This window comes from Danio rerio, chromosome 21, assembly GCF_049306965.1.
Source record: "Danio rerio strain Tuebingen ecotype United States chromosome 21, GRCz12tu, whole genome shotgun sequence".
In the NCBI taxonomy this organism is placed as follows: Eukaryota; Metazoa; Chordata; class Actinopteri; order Cypriniformes; family Danionidae; genus Danio; species Danio rerio.
In genome coordinates this window covers 17,832,936-17,858,830 of record NC_133196.1, presented here as the reverse complement: position 1 = coordinate 17,858,830, position 25,895 = coordinate 17,832,936, and the positions used below count along the sequence as shown (strand labels likewise).

The following is a 25,895-nucleotide window of genomic DNA, read 5'->3' as shown; positions in this document are numbered from 1 at the left end:
TTTGTGTTTGTGTTTTATGTTCGTCAATGATTTGCCTAATTACCCTAATTACACATTCCAAAGACATGTGGTACAGGTGAATTGGGTAGGCTAAATTGTCGATAGTGTATGAGTGTGTGTATGAATGAGTGTGTGGATATTTCCCAGAGATGGGTTGCAGCTGGAAGGGCATCCGCTGTGGAAAAACGAGCTGGATAAGTTGGCAGTTTATTCTGGTGTGGCTACCCCAGAATAATAAAGGGACTAAGCCAACAAGAAAATAATGAATGAATAATATAATATAATATAAAATAATAATATAATATAATATAATATAATATAATATAATATAATATAATATAATATAATATAATATAATATAATATAATATAATATAATATAGGTGATGCTGTCACTGTAGGTAGTAGGTAGAGCAGGTTGCTGGTTCGAGCCTCGGCTGGGTCTGTTGGTGTTTCTGTGTGGAGTTTGCATGTTCTCCCTGCGTTCGTGTGGGTTTCCTCCTGGTTTTTTCAAGTACAAATGTGTACCTTTTGAAAAGGTACCACCTTAGTAACAGCTTGTGTACCTTTATTTCTGAGAGTGTAGAGTGAAAAAAATACAGTATGACAATTTTGCTGCAGTCTTAACCTTGACTAATGTTTTAAATGGACTTCATGCTAGGATTGGTTTTTCGATCTTTAGGGCTGATGGTCCGCACTGTCGTTTTGGAAGTGACAGAATCTAATGTGTTCAGACACTGCAGTCAATATCCGGTTGTATCTACATCGGCTGCTGTAGTGATGATGTGGCTGAGCATCAGGAAGGTGCTGGAGGAAAGAGTTTGCCTCGGCTCTTGTCCATCATCCTGTGCTTCAGAGGACTTTTAGTAATGGGAAATATAGGCATTCATGCGTAAAACTCTGTCTCATTGTTATTGCAGCCTCAAGTAGCTATCGTTTTTAATCCTTTTCTTACTTTTAGAACAGAATAGAATTTTTATTGTAGTTTAACTATGTTTTTAACATTAATTAAATAAATGGTTTTAAGCTTAAACATTTAAAAACACAAATGATATGATTGCATTATTACAATATACAAAAAACACACCAGAACAGTGTTTTACATTTTGCTGACTTATATATTTACATTATCACAAATGTTTTGGATGTGTACACTTCCTGACAAAAGTCTTGTCATCGATCCCAGTTGTAAGAGCAACAAGTAACTTGACTTCTAGTTGATCAGTCGAAAAAGCTGCAGAAGGCAGATTTTTCATCTGTTGAACTGCATCCCAATCATTGCTAATACTGCAGAAGACCTATTGGAACCCACTTGGACCCAAGATTCTCACAGAAACCAGTCAAGTTTGGTGAAAGAAAAATCATGGTTCTGCAGCAGGATGGCGCTCATTTCCATACTTCAGCCTCCACATCAAAGTTTCTGAAAGCAAAGAAGGTCAAGATGCTCCAGGATTGACCAGATCAGTCACCAGACATGAACAATATTGAGCATGTCTAGGGAAAGATGAAGAAGGAAGCATTGAAGATGAATCCAAAGGATCTAGTGCATTTCAATAGACTGCACAGAGCAGATTATAACAGAAGCATAACATGTATGTAGTATGATTAAACAGAACTGTTTCTTCTCCACGTGAACATGTGAAGAAGAACTGGAAGTGATTGGTTGTGATATAATAAAAGCTCTGCTACAATCGTGGTCCCATTACACTTTTTAATGTGATGTGCATTTACTGTATATTTGCAGCTGTGTATATTGTATTGTTTTAATAGTAAATGAAAATGCTTGTCTTTTCTACTCAACATATTTTGTTTAAAATTACCAGCAACCCCCAAACTCCTGCTTTACCGGTCATATCATAAAAAGGGAAGGGATTTTAGTCTGATATGTCAAAAATAAATAAATAAAATAACTGATTGTGAAGGTCAAACGCAGAGAGATTACATACTAATATGACAAGATCATCAAGTCTATGATCAAGTGCAAGATCATCATCATTGCCCAGGAAATGGCCCACAGAAACAGCTTACATGTGCTGACTGTGATCTTAAAATCATTTGAACTAATGTGTGAGGCTTCAACACGTAAGCATTCTTGCATTTCTACAGAAATCGTCCTGTAAGTAATGGGTGGTGTCACATTTAAAGCAAATGAGCAGCATAGCCCCAGTTGGAATCATGGGTAATGTAGTATGTCATCAGGGTTGTCAGTTAGTATGGTTCACTCATTTCTCTGTCTCATCCCTCTACTTTTCTTGTCTTCGTCATTTACGCTGGTCGCACATGATGACAGCAGCAGATCTACTCAGCACATCTCTCATGTGAAGCATGACCAATAATGTGTCCATTTTTGCTTAAAGGGCACCTGTGATGCAAAATCAACTTTTGGAGGCTGTTTGGACAGAATCTGTAGCTGTAGTGTAGTGATATAAACACAATAAGTCTCCTTTTTCTCTTTCCTGACGTTAAAATAGGAACCAAATTCCAGCGATTGAGGCTCACCGGAATGTAATGTAGGAGTGTGGTTTTCTCCACCCACCAAATTGATTGACAGATGTGTATTAACGTGTCCATAGTAACACATTTAAACATGTCTACATGATAGGATTTGCAAAGAAACTGGGATTAAAAGATCTGTTTCAACTTTCTGTGATCAGCCACACCTCAAGACGTTTTTAAAACAGACAATGTTGTAATGAATACTGTAAAATTGCTATGGAATCATGGAATCACAACAGCAACATTGTATAATAAATAGTCTGATGTTGAGCTGAAATTTTAGAGACACATTCTGAAGTCACCAAAGACTTCTTACATCTGGTAAAAGGGATAAAATAGAATCTTTTAAAAGGAAGTGTTCCTTTACTCATATATATGCTAGTACAAACCTGTATTTGTAGAATATAAAGTCATGGTGCAATGGAAAAAGAGTTTATATTGTGTATGACTCTCTGCAATGCCTCAAAAAACTTATTAATGAAGTCATCTGGAATGACAAAGAAAGCATTCTTGTATGACTCTCAGAGTTCATCAAGATTATTTGGATTCATCTTCAATGCTCCCTCCTTCTTTCCCCAGACATGCTCAAAAACGTTAATTTCTGGTAACTGGGCTGGCCAACCCTGGAGCACCTTGACCTTTTTTGCTTCCAGGATCTTTGATGTGGAGGCTGAAGCATGAGAGGGAGTGCTATCCTGCCAAAATATTAGCTCACTCCTGTGGTTTCTAATGTAAAGGGCAGCACAAATCATCCACTCTGTAGATCTCTCACATGCCCCAATATTAAATGATTATGATTTTACCTTCACCAAACTTGACTGAGAGAATCTTTGCTCCATGCAGGTTCCAATAGGTCTTCTGCAGTATTTGTGATGGTTGGAATGCAGTTCAATGGATAATTCATCTGAAGAAAAAAAAAAAAATCTAACTTCTGCCACTTTTCCAAATGATCAACTAGAAGTCATTATTTGTTGCTCTTACACAGCAAAATATGGGGACCCAAAACAACTCTATGGGTGTTAATTTCAACCCTTTGAAAGTGTCTCATGGGGTCCACTCAAAACAGACTTAAATCAACACTTTCAAAAGGGTTGGCACATTGACACCGAAGAAAGGGTTAATTTTAACTCTGGGCAGAGTTAAAATATGTAACTATATTCAACACCGCCTGGTGTAATATATTGTTATTTTATTCAACTCTCTTGAGTGTAAAAATGGTAAAAAGTTCAAATAGACTGTAAATTACAAAAGAAAAAACATTTTATTTGAAAACATTCACCACTTCAACAATTCATTCAGTTTTTAAAATGCAACAATGTCAAATATGCTTTAAATGTTTTATTAGTACAGACAGTATCAACAAAATATGTATGACCAGTGCTCAAAAAGGCTGTTTCAGTCCTTTGGTCCAAACTTGATGTTTCATCAGAGCAATTTGAAAGTTCAATATAGCGTCACTCATAGTTTTCTTCTGAACTCATAGTTTTCTTCTGAAATTACATTTTAAACAACTTGGCGTGCAAATCTTTCACTTCTGGTGTTTCCTTGGTCCTCCATATCAAACACAGCAGTTTAAATGAAGGTATAAATGCTGTAAACTTGTGTGAAAACAAACTGGAGCTAGGAAATCTCATCAAGCATGTCCTGTGAAAGATGTGCTTCCCAGCCACAGGATGACCTTTTTATCCATGACGATGTACAGTAGTAGCTGCTGATCGCTCGTCTGGTGGTTCCTGAAGCACGGATATACTGTAGGGGGATGCTCATCTAAGAACTCTTCAAGACTCCAGCATGACTAAGAAAAATGTTTGAAAACAAATTGCAATCAAATTCTATGATATATTTAAAAGAACATTTAAAGTAAATAAAACATTCAAGAAATCTAAACTCACCTTTTGAAAATCTTCATGATGATCCACAACTTGACTCTCCCAGCTGGTTGAGGTGACAGGATATGGAAAAGTAGAAAAAACACATACATCACTGTTGGATCTCCAAAAACAATTAGGTTAACCACTATGTCTAGAACTGGAAAAACAGGCAGCTGTCTGTCCAGAATCCTGAATTTAACACAACACTTGGAGCAAAATTTAGAGGAGCTTAAAATCTTTTATATCATTTAGTGATGCTGATTTCCCAAAAATATTGGCCACAGTGTAAAAAATATTCATAAACTTACAGTTTTCTGTAAGCGTGTGCGTGCATGTGTGTGTGCGTGTGTGTGTGTGCGTGCATGTTTCTTTACCAGATTCAACTTGTTAGGCCCTTTCAGGTCCAGTATTGACGCCACCTTTCCTGGAGTCTAGCAGATGTTTCAGGTCCAAATATAATCTAAAATATTAGGATAAGCAGAAGAGGAAAAGTGCAAAGCAGAGCAAAACATTATTTAAGTAACAGTTCACCCACAATACAAAACTCATCACCGTCATGTCATTTGTTATTCTCTAATGCTCTAATACCCTCTCAGCTTATTGTGAAACAAATAAAGAACTTTATCAAACATACCTTCATTATTATCACCACATATGACCAAGAAGGTGTGCTTGGTGTCATTTCACCAACTCTGGAAATACACCATCCGTCTCTAATCAGCCACCGTCACAGGGTCTTGTGTTATTGTATAGAGAACTGTGGCTGTTAAAAAACAACAACACATTAGTATCAAACACATATGCATAACCTTCAGATAAAAGAGATAAACATCACAAAGTATGCCTCACACATTTTCACATATCTTTTGATTCAGATGTTGATTATTGATAATAAATCTAAAAATCAAACTTATATCATCATTAGGCTGCTCAAATATGAATCAGTTGATTAATTTTACAGACAGGTGGCTGTTTACAACGCACTAAATTGTCTTTAATAAAAAGGAAATGTTGTGTACAGTACATGCTAAGTTTAGCCTATAGTTTTAAGCACAATATCATGTGGGAGAAAAAGCTTGACTTAGATGTTCCTGACTACAGAAATAGCCTAACTTACTAACGTCAGACATCCCGAGTTGGGAAAAGTCATTTTCGGGGGATACAGAGTTGATTTGCGGGAGGTAACGTTAGCGGGAGAGATGAGAACCTGAAGAGCAATGAGATGAGTTGCGCGCGACGTACCTGAAGAGCGGTGGGGGTGACTTGCGTGCGACGTACCTGAAGAGCTGGGAGGGATGCGGTGGAGAGGGGTGTGTAAAGTGTTTAATGACCGGGCGGGAGACGCGCGATTTCCAGGAGATTATCATTCATTTGCGGGCATCTACTTGGGCATCTGGGAGTCTCTGTGCATTTGCGGGATAACGTTAACGTTAGTCCCGCAACTTCCGGGAGACTTCTGTAACGTCAAATGTCTGATAAAGTGCAAACGTGGTCATTTAAAGACATTAATGTTAACATTCCGACTTTAATGGTTGTCAACACTTAATATAATTCAAGCGTAACTGTTACGTTATCACGCGAGTCTATGGACTAACGTTAACGTTATATGGACGGCCACGAATGAACCAGTTTAAAAGAGCTGCGGTGTTTAAAATAACCAAATTAACGTACACGAATAACAAACAATCATATGTTTCAGTCAGGAAGCCTTTTACAAGTAAGCATGTTCATTTACTCACCAGATATGTTTTAGAAACTCCAGAGCTCATGGAAACCGTCCTGTGTTGCCGTTAGCATCCGGGCAGAGTAGGCTAGGCTGCTCCGGGGATTCCCTCGCTAGTTTGCTTCAAATTAAAGGAGAAGTGTCGATTTTATTTTTCAGATGGGTAACAACGCACAAAATAGCATTAAGCGTGACAGAAATGTGTTGAACATGTACATTTGATGTTTTTATGCACTATGTATGCGTGAGCATATATAAAAACATTCTGAAAAGAAGTCAATAGTAATGCAGTTAAGCTAGATACACAAACGACCATGAATGAACCGCAGAAGTTTAAAATTGTCACTCTATTCTAAAATTATTAACTTAACAATATGTTTACAACTGTATTTCCTTAAAGAAAGTCAGTAAAAATACCAACATTTAGGTAGTTTGACTCACCAGTTGCTGTTCTAAACCTCAGATGGAAAATGGCGTCTGGAAAATTCTTCAGTGACTGGGGCTGCATGAATTCCCGGATGTTGGAAATAACTCCACCAAGTGTAGAAAAGATAACTCCTTGATTTCGCACTGAATAAAATCAATTCTAACTCTTATTATATTCATTTATCAAAATCTAACTCTTTAACGTCAACACTTTACTCTGAAATGCTTCAACACCGAGAATTTAACTCTGATGAATTTGCTGTGTACAACTAGGAACCATGACAAGACTTTTGTGAGGTAGTGTATGCTAAAATTAATTGCAGTGACTAAAGGTTGCTTACAAAAGAACTTTTAACAAGTTGAGTCTCTTAGTTAAGTCAACATAAATAGTTTAGACCACTGAACAAAAAATAAACCCTTAAATTGGAATTTCCTACCAAGTGTGTTAACATTTCTGTCAAAAATATGCTAAAAAATGTGCTAACAATATGCAAACATGTTTGTTTAAACTTATAAAATTGTAAGTAATGTTTAATTGCTTTGCATATCTAAAGGTATAGTAAAAAAAACACAAAAGTTCAATAGATAATAAATAGATATATAGTATTGCTTTGCTATGTGTTTGCCTTTCAGGATGTAGCTAAAGCTAAATGTTGGTTTGTAATTTCCTCACAAAAGAAACAAAACAAAACGGTTACAATTCAGACCAGTTTTGTGCGACTTGGATGCAAAATTAAATGGTTAAAAATCAATATGGACATTTACAGAAGGGTTACACAAATCTTATGAAGGGTGTTTTGAACTGAACATATGAACTAAATGTTTTTTTGATTATGCTAGACAGAGCTGAAATTAGTAAGTTTGTATTTTTTATCCTCTGAAGCAATACAAAAATGACAGTGTATGTAGATATTTAGAAAACCAAAATGCTGGTGGGGAAAAAGAGATAATGTCTTGCTAATGGTTGGCACGTGGAGAGATTGTGTGTGTGTGTGTGTGTGTGTGTGTGTGTGTGTGTGTGTGTGTGTGTGCAAATTGAGAGAATAGTCATGTCCTCTTTTATTGTCATTACAGCACTGTGTCTGTTTGCAGGTGCAGCTCTGTTTGAACAGATGGCTCTATAAAGGTTATTGCTTGTTTATTAAATGCTGGAAATCTGGAGTTTTTATGTACCTTCCCCTTTCCCCGAATGGTAATATTTTGCTGAATCAATCGTCTTTAGCTCAGCAGACAGTAAGCAGATTCTCTGAAGGTGTCAGAAATGTTTCTGATCAAATGGAGGCAGACAGTCGAGCTTAGCAGAGCCCGTATCCACAGCCATATAATTAAATTCAAACCTCTAGAGGATGTTCAGTTTCACTCGTTCAAATAAACTGCTTTTATCATGTCTGTCATTAAAATGCATGTCATTGCATGGGATATTTGCAACCGGGTTACATGTGAGTGCATGTAACATGTTTAAAAGTGTTTTCTTTTCCGCTTCCTTTACTATGTGTAATATGCAAAAAGTAAATAAATAAATATATAAAACACAGCACTCGCAATTTCACAGCAAATTAGAATATTTTTGAAGTTTAAAATACAGCTTTTGATGTTTAAATGAGTCTACTGAGATCTTACAGATCCCACAGTAGTGTGACTTCCCAGTGTGTCCAAAATAAAAACCAATTATCTGTCAAAAATAGAATGTGACTGGAAAATGAGCAAATATCTTGTTGATGGTTGAGAATAGGTAGAACAATCACCCAGATTAACCTGTGGACCATTGTTTTGTTACATGAACAAATGTATATATTATAGATATAGATCATATATAGATTAACATGCATTTTATACTTTAGATATGATATTAAATTATAGTACATGGTAAAATAGCAGAAAATAACATTTTAAAATATAATAATAATAATAATAATAATAATAATAATAATAATAATAATAATTGTATTTATTTTAATTTTAGTGGATCATATTATTAAAATATTGACTATAGGAATTTAAATTAGTTTTTTTTTTGTTTTTGTTTTATTTTGTTTGTGATGGTGTTTTTTAACCCTTAAAGACCTAGAGGTATTTTGTGGGCACCTAATGGGCCTATATTATTATTTTTTTTAAAAGCAGTTTTATTTTTATTTTAGCAGTCAGCCTCAAGTGTCATATATCATTTTAAACAGGAGAACCTGAAGTTTCAATCTGTATCATTTAAAGGTCCAGTCTAAAATATTTTTTGGTCCAAAAACATATGAACAGACAGAAAATATTCCAGAATTTTCCAGAAACGATTTTTTTAAAAAGTGGCATTTTCTAGTTATTTCAAACAAAACCTTATGAAGTTTGTTTTTCTTTCTTTAGAAATACATGCTATGATGTTTTATACTTCCAAAATAAATTTTGTCTACATCCACAATTCCATGAATAAGTTATAGCAATTTATTTCAATGTTATTCCAAGGCGTTTTTTTATGGGGGAAAAAAATGCATTTATTTACTGACAATGTATTTGTTCAAAAGTTCTGGGAATGAACTAAACAGAAAAAAATGTTACAAAATAATAGAACAGTGGAGCAAATTTCACTTTTTCCAAATAATATATTTTCAGTTACTATAAACAACACCACTTACAATGAACAAATAAAAAAATAAGAAAATAATAAATAATGTGTCAAAGTCCAAATAAAGTCCAAATAAACATGGTGCAAATCCTCAGTAAAAAATAGATATAAATATTTACTATACTATAAATAGTTATATAACTAAACTAGATTCAATATGGAACATCCTTAGGTTTTATGTGCCAGCATGGATATGGTTGTCTGTGGATATGGATTTGATTATAGTTGTCTGCAATGCAGACAAACAGCTGCACCTTCATTTGCGTCTTTTGAAAACAGCAAGAGCAGCAGTTCGTCTTTGCTGTGTCACTGTTTTGTCATGTTTCTGTGCTGCTGTGCATGCAAAAGTACTTAGTATGAGAATTATTTCATGCAAAACTTTTTTTTTTTGCGTTTTATTTAGCCGCGCATAAATGTATGGCTATTTCTCATTCCGTGTTGTTCAAAAAGCTTGTTGGTCCAGAAACAAAAGCGAAACCTATGCTTATTTGTTGTGATATAGCGAGTTTGAACCAATCTGGGCATGGAGGAGGGACTATGTATCAATGTATCATGTCTGGTTTGTCCTGAGACACAGTGACGCGCGTTTCTTTGTCAAATCAGCGTTGTCAAATTTTGATGACGTAACCGCACTGATTCCGGAGCCTCTGAAAGTCCGCGAATGTTATGTGATACAGCACTGGAAAGCTGAGATTCTCTTCTTTATGCCAATCTTTGAATTGTATGAATCGGATCAGCGGATCAAAAGTTATTAAACATTTAAGAGCAATACTTATTTTTAGCCGCGGGCGGCTGTCTCGGTCTTTAAGGGTTAATACGTTGTAAAATATAAATTGTTGCAGTGATGGCAAAGCTGAATTTCCAGCATTATTATTTATTTCACTTGATTCCTTGATTCATCTTAAACAATATACACTCACCGCCCACTTTATTAGGTACACCTGTCCAACTGCTCGTTAACCCAAATTTCTAATCAGCCAATCACATGGTAGCAACTCACTGCATTTAGACATGTAGACATGATCAAGACGGTCTGCTGCAGTTCAAACCAGGCATCAGAATGGGGAAGAAAGATTATTTTAGTGTCTATGTATGTGGCATGCCAGACGGGCTGGACTGAGTATTTCAGAAACTGCTGATCTACTGGGATTTTCATGCACAGACATCTCTAGGGTTTCCAGAGAATGGTCTTTAAAAAAGAGAAAATATCCAGTGAGCGGCAGTTTTGTGGGCGCAAATGACTTGCTGATGCCAGATGTCAGAAGAGAAAGGCCAGGCTGGTTGAGCTGAGTAAAAGGCAACAGTAATTAAAATAACCACTAGTTACAACTTTGAGGCAGATGGGCTACAGCAGCAGAAGACCACACCAAATGCCACTCCTGTCAGCTAAGAACAGGAAACTGAGACTACAATTTGCACTGGCTCACCACTATTGGACAATAGAAGATTGGAAATATTGTCTGGCCTTATGAGTCTCAATTTCTATTGCAACATTTGGATGGTAGGGTCAGAATTCGGTGTCAGCAACATGAATGTGTGTGTGTGTGTGTGTGTGTGTGTGTGTGTGTGTGTGTGTGTGTGTGTGTGTGTGTGTGTATTGTTTCTATAAGTGTTGAAAATAGTTAGTGTCTTGATATTTTGTGCTGAATGTGATTTTTACAAACAAGTACATGTTGTTTTTTTGTTTTGTTTTTTGTTTTTTTCCCCAATCAGGAAAAGTCTGTGATGGTCATAGTCTTAGCTCAAACTTTGTGATAGGAACCTACAAGCAGAGACATTTTTAAACATGTCATAAAATTTCAGGAATTGTCAGCTTGAATTTGAGGGATTAAGCAAGCTAATTTGTCAATCCATCAAAAGATGAACAATCAAGAAAATAGTCTCATTTAACATTTTACAGCAGACTAAGCTTTAAAATTTACACACACGGGATTACTAGGCAAAATAACTTATATTTGTAGCAAACATTCATGGCATGTATTTTTTTATATTTTATCAGAGAGATGGAGGGGTTCTGAAAGCAACTGAAATAACCGTGGTAATGTCAACAAAAAGGCATAAAAAGTAAATGATGCAGGTAATTCTGGGAACTCAATTAATGGTAATTAATCATAAACAGTATATTAAGGAGATGCTCTGTTAACCAAGATTACTGTGGACATTTTACAGTTTTTATCATTGTAATTATGGTCATTTTTTTACCGTCTTTAGCTACTGAGGATTCGTTGATTTCCCAAAATCCTATTTATTTATTTCCCATATAGTTGTATCCTTCTCCAAGTTATATACTGATAGTCAGTTGAAGTCCTGGTAGCGGAGGATAATCAGTGGCACAGGTATAGATGTGAAGAGAGAGAGAGAGAGAGAGAGAGAGAGAGAGAGAGTCCACCTCGAGCAGTTAATGGCACTAAAGAAGGCCAGATTGAGTAAGAGAGTGAATGAAGTGGTAAATGGGAGGTGAGGCAGGGTTTATCTTGGAGATGAGTGATCTTGAGAGGTCTATACGAGCTCTGATGGGTTAAGAGAGCGCGGTGTGTGGCCCGCTGATGACCCGCAATGCATTTCATTCCGTCAGGATGGATTTTTACTTCATTTATTATGGATGAAACGGCACCATTTTATCCTAATCAAATTATCATTAAAGGGAAGACACTGCAGGTGAATAGGGTGAAAAAAATAACAAAGTTGATCAGATCTCCCAATTGATTGATTATATACAGTTAAAGTTAGAGGTATTAGTCCAACTTTGAAATTTGTTTTTTCTTTTTTAAATATTTCTATTTTAAACAAATGATGTTTAACAGAGCAAGGACATTTCCACAGTATGTCTGATAAAATTTAATATGAATATTTAATAATAAAATACTACTATTATTTGTTTTATTCTGGCTAGATAAAAAGCAGTTTTTAATAATAATTAAAAAAAAAACATTTTAAGGTTAAAATTATTAGCCCCTTTAAGCTATATATTTTTCGATAGTCTAGCCTAATTACCCTAACCTGCCTAGTTAACCTGAGTTAACCTTGTTAGTTAAGATTTTAATTGTCACTTTAGCTGTATAGAAGTGTTTTGAAAAATATCTAGTAAAATATTATTTATTGTCATGGCAAAGATAAAATAAATCAGTTATTAGAAATGAGTTATTAAAACTATTATGTTTAGAAATGTGTTGAAAAAAATCTCTCTGTTAAACAAACAGAAATTGAGGATAAAAAATAAACAAGGGGGCTAATAATACAGGGAGGCTTATAATTCTGACTTCAACTGTATTATTGTCTTGCAAGTTCGTTTTAAAAATGGTATGTTTAGGTATGCAAATGTAGCATATTTTATTACATATGCATTAGTTTGTATACATTTTCTTAATTTATAAAATATTGTGAACAACCAGGATTATTTTTATTTATACATTTATTTGACATGAATTTAAGATAATTAAATTTAATAAAACTAGTAAAACTAAAAAGGTTACGTTTACATAAAACCCTACTATGATGGCATCGCATTGGCTTTAAGTTCATAATTTTAATTGCTTGTGTATATATTGAGTCAATAGGCTTGAATAGTTAAAGAGGCTCGTAGCCATGATTTAATTCAATATGACAATTGAGAGAATATCATTTTGTGCAAAATTTTGCTGTTTAATATGTTAAACATCTTCTAATAAAATGAAAACAGTTTAGACTTAGCTTAACCATCTTACTTATTTTTTTAACATTATTATCAAATTTTAAATTAATGTCTAGAGTTATGCCAAGATACTTAAATTCATTCACTGCTTTAATAACTTTTATTTTATTCAGCACCTTAAATTTATCTCGTGATGGCTTATTTCTTATGGAGAAACATATAGAAACTGTTTTCTTGATTGAATAATAATAATAAAAAGAAGAAAAGTTAAATAAAATGCTTTATATAAACAGGCAATGAATGTATAAATATGTCCCTTCTTAAAAATCTTTAGAATATAGATATGAATAAAACTTAATTTTGGTGTATACACAGTAGAATATTTATGAAAGCAGAAGAAAAAATTGTCATTTTAAAATCATCGGAAAGAGTGATAAAAGCAAGACTTAAAAGTGTATTTTGAATTTGCTTTCTTTGCAGAACCCAGAAATTCTATAATTGACAAGATTTTTGCATGTAATATCTCATCTTAACTGGACTGTGAATTTACAATAAACCAGCTAGTGTAATTTGTGCAAAAAATAATCTTCTGCAGGTTTTTTTTTTTTTTTTTTTTTCTTGAGAAAACGTATTAAAATAAGTATGGAAGAGGCTGGAGGTCAGTCTGTAGTCTGGCAGATGGGTGTATTTAATCAGGTGAGCAGGGCCACCACAGCTTTGTTTATGTGGAGCTGCAGAATGGTGGAGGAGGAAGATGATTTTTCATACTTTTTTCTTTGTGTTCTTTGGACAACTTAGAAAACTGCTTTTATATACGTTCCAAATTAGTCTTAGAGGTTTGTGCCTGTGAGTCTGTGAAAATTTTAATGCTAAATTAAAATGTCAGTTTGTAAGGTTTAAGAAAATTACGAAGCAAGAGTAATGTATTTGTGTGGATGTTACTATTTTAATCAAGTGAATCAACTTTTTAAAGTGACACTTTAAAATAATGGTCCCTTAGTTAATGTATTTACTAACATGAACAAAGAATTAGTTATACGTTTATTACACTATATATTCACCTTTGTTAAAGTTAGTTAATGCTAGTTAGTTAAGTTAACTTTAATTTGTGTCAGTTTGTTAACTGAATGTATTAACTAATGTTAACAATCATATCTTTGGATTTTAATAATATATTAGTAAATGTTGAACTATGATTAGTAAATGCTTTATAATATTGTTCATAATTAGTTAATTTTAGTAAATACATTAAGATTAACTTGAAGTGTTATTGATTTTAATCTGAAGGTGTTGTATAATTACTAATAATTAAATGTAAAAACAATGTTTATTGTAATATGTGTTTATATATACTTACCGGCCACTTTATTAGGAACTAGTACCTAGACCCTCTTTTTTGCCTTTAGAGCCTTAATCCTTCATGGCGTAGATTTACCAAGGTACTTGAAATGTTCCTCAGAGGTTTTGATCCATATTGCTATGATAGCATTACGCAGTTGCTGCAGATTTGTCAGCTGCACATCCATGATGCAAATCTCCTTTTCCACCACATCCCAAAGGTGCTCTATTGGATTGATATCTGGTGACTGTGGAAGCCATTTGAGTACAGTGAACTCATGTTCAAGAAACCAGTCTGAGATGATTTGCACTTTATGACTGGGCTTGCTATCCTGCTGGAAGTAGTCATCAGAAGATGGGTACCCTGTGGTCATAAAGGGAAGGCCATGGTCAGCAACAATACATGACACAATACATACGATACACAACAAGGCAATTTAAGGTAGATATAGTTTAAACGCTGATTCTAGGTATTTGTATGTGTGCGTTAAGCAGGACCAGAGTAAGCTAATGCAGTAGTGCAGTATTGAAGCATGATGTTAAGATGAGGCTCAATAACTGTCCATTTGTCACATTGAGTGGTTTTGCTGAACAGAACTAATTGTGGAGAAAAGACATGTCCTTCTGACCATCAGCCCACTTCTCGTCTTTCTAATGAGCATATGTGAAAGGTGTGTGTTCATTTGCTTAGTATAGGTTTAAACACTCTTTTTTTCTGTGCTGTTAAATCTGATGTCGATATGTGGGCATTGATGGTTTAATGATACGCTGTGTTCATAAGATTCTTTATGCTCTTGATTGCAGTGATGAGGTCAGACGGGTTTCCCAATGAAAGATTTTGCTTCCCTGTGTTGCATATAAAAAGAGTGTAGAGGATAGATGATCATGAAAAGGGTAAATTACTGTAACGCTTAGTCAGATAATGTTAAAGACTTCAGATTTCGAAATCATTTTTCGCAAAAGATTGTTTTAAGTAACTTTCAGATTTTTAGATATCTGTCCATAAATATACCTGTCTGGAGACTAAATTTGCTAAATAGTTTCTCATCCATCCATCCATCCATCCATCCATCCATCCATCCATCCATTCTTTCATCCACTTATCCATCCACACATCCATCACCACTCTATTTTTACTAGTTTTATTTTCAGATTTTGGTCACACTTTACAATAAGGTTAATTAGTTGATGTTAATTAATGCATTTACTAACATGAACAAACAATGAACAATACATCTACTACTGTATTTGTTCATATTAGTTAACGTTAGTTAATGAAAATACAGTAGTTCATTGTTAGTTCATGTTAACTCATGGTGCATTAACTAATGTTAACAAGCATGGACTTGGATGTTAATAATGCATAAGTAAATGTTCAATTATGATTAATAAATGCTGTACATGTGTTGTTCATGATTAGTTCATGTTAGTAAATGCATTAATGAACCTTATTGTAAAGTGTTACCCAGATATTTATATATACAATATATTTCTTTATTTGTTCTCCGCCTTGCGTTCTTTTGTTTGTGTGTCATGTTCTGATTAGTTTAAGTCGTGTTTCTTGTTCCTCATTGGTTGTTATGTCTTATGTGTCTAGATCCCATTGGTTGTTTCACATCATGTGATCACAATGATTGTTATATATATATATATATATATATATATATATATATATATATATATATATATATATATATATATAGCCCTCAGAATTAATTTGTTCCTTATCTAACTTTGTTTGTGTTTCCATGCTCTCAGTGAGTTTTGGAGGACAAAGCCTGTATTCTCGTAATTCGTTCATTCATTCATTCATTCATTCATTCATTCATTCATTCATTCATTCATTCATTCATTCATTCGTTTTCTTTTCGGCTTAGTCCGTTTACTAATCCAGGGTCGCCACAGCAGAATGAACCGACAACTTATCCAGCATTTGTTTTACGCAGCTGATGCCCGTCCGGCTGCAAACCATCTCTGGGAATCATCCATACACACTCATTCACATTTATTCACTATTGACAATTTAGCCTACCCAATTCACCTGTACCGCATGTCTTTGGACTGTGGGGGAAACCAGAGCACCCGGTGGAAACCCACACGAACGCAGGGAGAACATGCAAACTCCATATAGAAACGGCAACGGACCCAGTTAAGGCTCGAACCAGAGACCTTCTTGCTGTGAGGCGATAGCACTACCTACTGCGCCACCGCATCACCTATCCTCGTAATTAAAATTATACCTAACACCTTTTGACATTAAACATTTGACCAAGGTATTTGTGTAAGGTTTGGGTTTAGAGCGAAGGCTCCAAAAAAATATGCATTTGTTTAGAGTCCTCATAAACTAGATATACAGGTATGTGCATTTATACATAATATTTAGATTCATTATAAAATAATGTAATAATTCAATATAATAAAAGTAATTGTGTATATAGTTATGATATACATTTATTAGTGTTGTCTACCTATAGGGCGCAGATGCGACCCACAAGATTGGGAATTGCTCCTTGCAAATTGCGTCCATGGTTTGCAGTGTTATTCTATTTGCATAATTTCTTTAGTGAATTGGATGGTAAAACAACGCAGGCAGCACGTGCAATTAAACGCCACTTTTAGTGTCCGCCGTTCATTCTCAGCGAATCCTCTATGAGCAGATTGATATGATTAGAGGAAAACTGTTTAGTATTCCTGCTGGTTCAGACTGAAATCGGCAGCGGTTGGACATGATTAACTGCAGAAAGGCTCTCTAATATTCAGCAGAGACTTTTACAGCTGCCTTTCAGTGACCTGCAAACCCAAAGCAGTGTTTTAATATGTAAAGTCAGCTTGTCGAATTTGATCATTTTGGCTGTTTATGCAAAAAGTTTACATTTTGCCAAAGTGTATGCAGCAGCAGTAGTAGTAGTTATAATAAAATATTAAGAATAAAAATTACTTTTGAGACATGAACGACACAAATCTCTTAATTGAAACCCATTAATATGACAATATTTAATCTCAAGGCCATTTCAGCAAAAATGGCATACCTTTGTTGTTGCCAATTTAAAATTTAATTTAATTTAATTTAATTTAATTTAATTTAATTTAATTTAATTTAATTTAATTTAATTTAATTTAATTTAATTTAATTTAATTTAATTTAATTTAATTTAATTTAGATTAATTTAATTTAATTTAATTTACTAAGGGTGCTCTGGTTAAAATAAAATAAAAATATTAAATGTATTAAGCTAAAAAAAATTAATAAAATAAAATGTATCATTTTATTATTTTTTATTATTTGTTTATTTATTATTTATTTTAACCTTAAATTTATTTATTATTTATTAATATTTTAACCTTAAAATGTAATAAGCTGAAAAATTATAATTAAATAATTAAAAGATAATAATAAATAAATAATAGGATAATATTTTATTATTTCTTATTATTTGTTTATTTATTTATTTATTACATTTTTTGTCTAATAATTTGCAGTTATTAGTTATTTATAAACTGCATGTGGATGGCCTGCAGACTCAGAGCAGTGTTTCTCTGAGGTGATTAAAGTCTGATTCATCCCTCGGGTGGCTTTGAGAAAGGCTGTGTTTAGAGATGTGGTGATGACAGGCTTTCTGTTGCATTTGTCCTCAATATGTGGAAGCGGAATCAATTTTCTCTGCTCTCACCAAACAAAGTCGTGGGTGCACTCGATCGAAGACGCTCCTGCTGACATGAAACCAGGGTCATGCTTAAAGATTTATCTTCTGTTGCTGTTTAATTTATTAAGGACAGTTTAATCTCATTATTGATGAAGTTGCAAGATTTACTCTCGCATGTTAAAATCCGTCCAGGATATTGGACATTCATGCTTTGCTTATTCATACACACACACACACATACATGCACACATTTTTGTATACAATGGAAAGTTAATTCAGTGTTATGCATTGAAGTGTTTATTAGTATTTTAATTTGGTCTAATTTACATATATATTTTTTGGTAAATTTAGTTGTAAACAATGTTTAAAAGTATATTTAATTACTAATATAATGTGGTTCAGCATATTGTGAATGCATGTATTATGTATATACATAATAATTAATTAAAAAGACCTTAAAAATTGTCATGTTATAATAATAATAAAAATAATAATAATAATAATAATAATAATAATAATAATAATAATAATAATAATAATAATAATAATAATAATAATAATAATAATTATTATTATTATTATTATTATTATTATTATTATTATTATTATTATTATTATTATTACATGACTACATTTTTAAGGTATTTTTGATTAAATATTACTTATATATTATTGTTTTATTTTTTTTAAGCCTAGTATATTATATTTAAGTATTTTCTTTTGTATTTTAGTTGTTAAAAATTTGAAGTCACTAGTCATAGAGACAAGTTTTATGCTGATAATAGCCGCTATGTTTTTCTTTTCTTCAATGACACACAAATACAGATGTTTTGAACCTTGTTGGATGAACAATTATTCACAATTAATTATTTAAATTATTACCGAAAAGAATAATCATGACTTCTATGTGCTATTATACATGAAAATCAATTCCCTAGCAGTGTTTCGAAAGGTTTCTTGAAAAGCACAGGAAGTTATTGATCTGATTTCTGCCTCTTCCTTTCAGACCCAGAGCAGGAATGAGCCGATGAGGATGAATGAAGTGAGGGAGTAATAGAAAAGTACTGTCAAAGCGAGATAAAGGGGCAGAAAGAGGAATGAAAAGAGAGGGTGTGAATAATAGTAAAGATTGGCAGAGGAAATGGTGTGGAAGAGAATGCTTGGTCAGGCAGCTGACCAGCCGAGGCCAGATTTAATCTCCACATTTGATTACTTCAGTCTGCGATTGAAAACACAGGCTACGTGAGGCACCAGTAACAAAGCCAGAGCAAAAGAAAACTGCTCTTCCACAGTAAACATTTGGCCACTGTCCTGTTTGGCCAGGGTTTGTGATACAGTGAGTCAATTTTTGTTTGATTAGCATGACCCTGTTAAGTTAAACTACACCATTTGATTATAAAGCTCATTCCTGAGGTCAGTTTTATGGCGGTTTGCAAAAATGTATAAGCATTTGCTATATTTAGGTTGAACCTTTAGTTTAAATGTCTAATATGCAGTGGCTGAAAAAGTACTGAGAATTCATACTCAAGTAGGACCATTACTTACCAAAAGATGTCATGTATAGAATAAAAGTATTTGTTCCAAATATTTAAAGTAGAAGTAAAAATGATTCCTTCTATAAGTGATTAAGACTAGTGAGTATTATGCTGTGGAAACTAATCCACCTTATGCCCTGCAATTAAAAAATGTAGCTTACTGTACATCAAGGCCATTTCCTTTCAAGGTTGTTTTTAAGTGCAAGTTAAATAAATTTACTTTCATGAACTTTACATTTGGAATTTCTTGTAATAAGGTTAATTTGATGTAAGAAAATATATTTTTGTCTTGATATGTTATTTATATTTTTTATATTGGGTTGCTTTGGTGAAAAGCAGATTTTTTTTTTTTTATTTCTCATTTGATTTAAAGTTGCAGGTGGAATATGTTCCACTTAAAAAAAATAGGTTGTATAACATTTATTTTGTTATCCAAGTATTTTAAATTACCACATACATCACGTGCATTCCACTCCATGCAGCTTTTGTTTTGGTATTTAAATAGTCAGCTGATGAATCTTAAAATTTGTTTTCACAGTATAAAATGTGTGTAGTTTTGGTGAAATAAAATAACTGTAATCCATAAAATGTGCGTCAAAACGTAAATTGTACCAGCTTCCTAAACATGATCTAGATATTTAGACATATTTAACTAGATATGATATAGCCAGTCACATCTGTTTCTGTAATAGTTAAATCACAGTTCACAGAGTTCATGCATCTAGCGTATTATTTTAAGCTAAATTTTAGTGTAACATACTATGTCGTTTAGCATTATAAATCGACTTTGTTCTTATAAAAATACAAAAGATGGCTGGAATAATGCTTATAGGCCATTTATTTTCACAGTTGTGTAAATGGTCAGTTAAAGCCAGTTAAATATATATATATATATATATATATATATATATATATATATATATATATATATATATATATATATATTTTTTTTTTTTTTTTTAATATATATACATTCAACTGCAATAGCTGGATGCCGTCATCCATATTACAGATTTCCTAGAATGTTCTACTTTTGTAAGGAATATATGGAATTTCTGCTCCTAGTATGAACGAAACAGGTATTACATGCATTGAAAGTGCCACAATGCCCACATCACCATATTTTGAGGAAAACTGGAAACATAAATCTCTTTCTAAATAAATTTAAAGTAAACATATTTCTAGCCTATAGATGTTTATTTTTTTGTACTATTTTGATACTTTTTTTATATCAAAAATAGTATCATATTGATTGTCAATATTTTGCAATTTATTGAATTTAGAAATTTACAGGGTGGTCAGGGGTGTGAATTAGAACTCCTAATCCCTTTCAACCCTAGTAAAGCCTCTGCTCATTTGTCCGTTTGGTTGCCAAATGAGGTAGCCAATTTATATGTTTAGCTGAGACAGTTGCCTCATTTTGTACAACTCCTGGAACGGAATCCATGTTTCTAATTGGAGAACTAATTGTATAATTTTTTTTTCTGATTTAAAAAAAAAATAAAAAATTTAAATTTTTATTTTGATTACAGCTGCACATATACTAATATTGGATTGATACAGAGAAGATTATCCATGAACCCGGGTACCATAAATTAAATAGATTTTTGGAGCAGGGAGATAGAATAGTATTTGTAATTCATTACTTTACACCACTGCTAATAAGGATGCTAGAGAACCTTCAGACATCTTGTAGAGAAGGCCAGAAGAGAATGTTGTAATGTTGATGTTTGAAAGTGGCCTTGAAGGTCTTGTGCCATTGTGAGGAATGCTGGATGAAGCAAAACTGTATTTATACAGTATGAGTGACTATTTCTCTTTATATGTACTAGACACTTTATTATAAACACTCCACATTATAAGGACTATATACGATTAAAAAGCTGGTTATTTTTGTATATGCTTGACAGCTGTACTGTGCACATTTTACCATTTTAATTATTAAATTAATTAAATTCTTATTTGTACAACTAGGAAATGCAACTAACATAGTAATAATAATTAATAATGCATCTGCACAACAACATTGTGATGACAATACATTACCTAATGCACGATGTAGTAATTAGGAATGATTAGAATCAACATTATTATATTTTTTTTTTCACATTTTATTATTATTTGTTTAAATAAGTTTCTGTTTTTGTATTTATTCATCATCCATGTGTTTACAACAAAGTCAACAGTTTTTGTATGAACGCTCACTTGAATGTGTAAACCAAAGCAACTAAGCTCTCTTGGTCATTAATTGTGTGGAGCGTTAGCGTTTGATTTGGGCTGATTTGCTTGCGTGTGATTATGCTTGATTGATTATGGTAAATCCACGGGATTAAAAGGCTAGGAAGATGCTAATGTTTATGCATGGATAGGAAAAAGAGCGTCCCTTTAAGGAGAAGCAAATGAGAAAAGATCGGCCATGAGTTCAAACTGAAGACGATCAATTAAAGGGAAGTTTTCTGACTGTCAGTGGGCTCTGTTACATTCTAAAGCGCATCAGTGTACGGGGATTAACACTAAGCCTGGGTATTTGGTGAATGTTAGCGCTAATCGGCATGCGCCACATACACACACACACACTCTCTCTCTCACTTCATGCACACTCATACTTTTCTCTGGGTTTTTCTCACCGCTCTGGCCTCATATATGGGATGAATAAACATGAAGCTAATTATGGGTCACTACAGACCTGTCTCATGTTTTTCATATGAGCTTGTGACCTCACCTTGACCAACACTGTCTTTTCTCATTTTCTTATACATCATTTTTTAAATAGTTCAATCTTTCAGAAACTTTTATATTACGCTATTGATGAAGACAAAGCAATATATACAGAACAGTTTACAGAATAATATATAGATAGAGAACTTTTATCCTGTTAACAACTTACAATATTACTTTATATTCACTTGTAGACAACACAAAACCAATGTTTTAACTGCAGTAGAGTTACAGTGGAAAATAGGGCCCATGGTGTTTAGGGCCCCCAGAGACATTATTAGGGGCCCACCAGAGCAACCCCCCCAAACCCCATTTTAAAAAAAGAGACTTATTGTGTCTCTATCACTCCTAAATGACTGTGGACACACTATATCTGTACACAGTACTGTCCAAACAGCTTGCAAAAGATGATTTTCATCATAGGTTCACGTTAAAGGTGAAGCTGTCGCTTCACAGCAAGAAGGTCGCTGAGTCGCTGGTTCGAACCTCGGCTCAGTTGGCGTTTCTGTGTGGAGTTTGCATGTTCTCCCTGCCTTCGCGTGGGTTTCCTCCGGGTGCTACGGTTTCTCCCACAGTCCAAAGACATGTGGTACAAGTGAATTGGGTAGAGTAAATTGTCCGTAGTGTATGAGTGTGTGTGTGTGTGTGTGTGTGTGTGTGTGTGAATGTTTCCCAGAGATGGGTTACGGCTGGAAGGGCATCCGCTGCGTAAAAACTCTGTGGCAACCCAGGATTAATAAAGGGACTAAGCCGACAAGAAAATTAATGAATGAAAGTTGTTTCTTACAACCAGTCTTTAGTAAAATATACTATATAAAATATAGTAATAATACTGGAAGTTAAAAAGTCATCAATGTTACCAGTTGAAACCTAAAGTAGCTATGAATTATGAATTATGAAGTATTAAAATGTATGGAAAAAGTCTTAAAGGTCTTGTGACGTGCTTTGAAATGGGCAGTTTTTATTCAATGTTTGACGTATTTCAACTGAAAAATTAAGAGGGTGGGACATAGAGTAACTCCTCCCCTTTTTAAAAACAACCAATTACAGTTTGTTTTCTCACAGCTTTGCTAGTGAGAGTAGTTGAGCTCAAGCAGATCAAATGAGAACTACTAGAATATACTAATAATACTAGAAAGCATTTGATTGATCAAGATTTGATGAGAAACGGAAATATAAGGTGACGTGAAAAAAACGTTGATACATTTAGGCGGAAGTGACAAATTACAAGCTTTATATGTTTATATCTTTAGTACATCTTCTAAACACAAGTCTTTTCATTGTTTTGTACCTCACTAGCTTATAGATATATTTGAAGACTAAACTATAAATACTAACATCTAAAAAAATGTGATTGTTTTATTTAATTGGACCTTTAAAAAGGTTTTAAAATGTATTATATTTCTCTCTGATTCATGTAAATATCACTAAGTTAAGAAATCAATATCCAATTTATTTGAAATCATTCATTTCAATTACAACAAATGAAACCATTTGTTATTCTGATTAATTGTCAATAATAATAAAAAAAAACACTTCAATATGCTTACTTTAAAATTTAAGAGTAAATGTATCAGAATGTACCTGAAATTTTACAGTAAATGTATCAGAGTTTTATGGAATCAAATATTAGCATTTTGCTCAATCCCATACCCAATAAATCCAGAAAATCCATCAAACCTGAGAATTGTCAAGTGATCTCTTAATTTCTCCCATAGCTGTACATTTAAATTTTATCACCTGCAAGTTTATGGTACTTTCTGTTTTAGCATAATTGAATCTGATTCATATCACAGATCTCCTTGTCACCCCTGCGAATCTAAATCATCATTAAAACCTTTTTTTGCCCTCCGTGCTGATATATTACATGAAATTTTTGCTTAATGAACACTTTTAAACTCTCCACTTAAGGCCCGTAGCTATAATTCATCACTTTTTTACGCCAAGCACGTATAGCCTCATTAGAGTGATTGAATATGGGCTGCTTAAGTGTCATATCCTTAAAGGAACCATCTAATTGAGCACAAGTGAAAAGAAAGGAATATTTGTGGATGTTTTCATTTGCTCTCTGCATTATGACTCTTGAAAGTACATTCATGGTGTTTCCAGAGATAAAGACACTTTTGGAGAGCGGTGAATTCAGAGGAGGGCGAATCGTGTTAATGTGCACTTTATTGGACCTGATGCTGAGTGGAACCGAAAGGTGAGACAGGTTATAACCTCTGATTAGTGAGCATTACAGACTAATGAAGAGAGATGAGGGTTACGCCTTTGGGAGAAAGACAGCACATGTGACTGGGGAAACAATGGAGGATGTTGTGAGGGAAGAAACAGGCGGTCTGTGTGTGCATTGGCACGTATATGGGCAATGCTTTAGAATACATTATGCAATTTACATAATTTATAGCATGTCCTTTTTGCAATAATAGTGTACTTATCCAGTACACTGTAAAAAAAAACGAAAAAACAAGTTAGATTTATGGTGAAATATGTCTGCTGCAGTTGCCAGATATTTACCATTAAAAACTAATAATATTAATAATAATTTCTAACATTTATATAGCACTTTTCTAGACACTTAAAGCACTTTACAATCTTCTTATCCACCACCAGTGTGCAGCATCTACTTGGATGACGCGACAGCAGCCATATTGCACCAGACCGCACACCACACACCAGCTGATTGGTGGAGAGGAGATAGTAATGAAGCTAATTATGATATGGGGATGGTTAGGAGGCCATGATTAACAGAGGCCAGTGGGCAAATTTGGCCAGAATGCGAGGGTTTTCGAAGGACATCCTGGGATTTTTCATGACCATAGAGAGTCAGGACCTCGGTTTAACATCTCATCTGAAAGACAGCACTCACTGAGCAGTATAGAGTCCCCTTCACTATACTGAGGCGTTACAACCCACAGACTGCAGCCAGGCCTTGTAGGCCCCCTACCTAGCAACACCCCATAGTTGAATTAAAAGATAATATTAATATAATATAATATATATATATATATATATATATATATATATATATATATATATATATATATATATATATATATTTATTTATTTTTTTTTTTTAATAAAATTAATCTATAACGTATTGCCCACATTTGTAAAATAATGATATACAGTACATATATTTCTAATCTACAAAGATGTAACTTATTTTTAATGCATTTTAATCACAAATATGCTGTTGTTTTTCTGTCTTTTTTCATTAGGTTATTTATTATAATTAAATTTAGATTCACAAAAAGGGCTAAATGTCCTCTACTTTTTGTTTTAAATACTCAGTTATAAGTATTGTTGTATTTAAATTCTCTTTATTGCAAAAGTGGATAGTTAGAGTTGGTGCATTACACTTTCATATTGTAATGCATACATTTAAATTGACCTCATAGCTGGGTGTAAATTAAGGTGGTGTTTGTTTGTTCTTTCCCTTGTTTCATGTAGTTACATAAAATTTGCAGACTGTAAATTAGTTACTTCTTGTTACTTCTTTGTTCCCCTATTCAGTACTTTTCCTATTGATCTCTATTACTTACACATACATATTGTACTTTTATTATAGAAAGCATGCTGCAAAAAGTGTCTTATTTACTATGTAAACTGTGTGCTGTAATCTAGTTTTGAGCTAGTGTGAACACTTTAGAGGATATGAGCAGCTCCATTACATGGATAAAATAGGTGAAACCATGCCTGAAGCATTCCAAGCGTCAGTCATTTCAGTGGAAATCAGGTAGAAATAATAGGCAGAAGACCTTGAAGTGGAGGTCAAAAGGGAGCAGTGTGATTGGCTAATGGAGCGTAATTGATCTACCGCGCAGCACAGATGGCAAAGCAGCATTCAAAAAAAAAAAATAATAATAAATAAATAAATAAAAAGGAAAATAGTCAGAATTT

At 33.6% G+C, this 25,895-nt stretch overlaps 1 protein-coding gene and 2 long non-coding RNA genes across 4 annotated transcripts in view; 2 read left to right on the top strand and 1 right to left on the bottom strand.

The window, feature by feature from the left end:
• Positions 1-25,895, top strand: part of unc5da (unc-5 netrin receptor Da) — a 357,691-nt gene that overhangs the window by 178,314 nt on the left and 153,482 nt on the right.
• LOC141379840 (uncharacterized) overlaps positions 1-25,895 on the top strand; it is an 88,438-nt gene that overhangs the window by 52,215 nt on the left and 10,328 nt on the right. The gene's annotated exons all lie outside the window — the stretch shown is intronic.
• Positions 3,739-6,587, bottom strand: LOC137490589 (uncharacterized). The gene is made up of 6 exons (XR_011010289.2): positions 6,531-6,587; positions 6,106-6,210; positions 5,001-5,129; positions 4,741-4,826; positions 4,388-4,430; positions 3,739-4,290 (listed from the first exon to the last, which is right to left on the bottom strand). It is a non-coding gene; the product is annotated as an uncharacterized lncRNA (long non-coding RNA).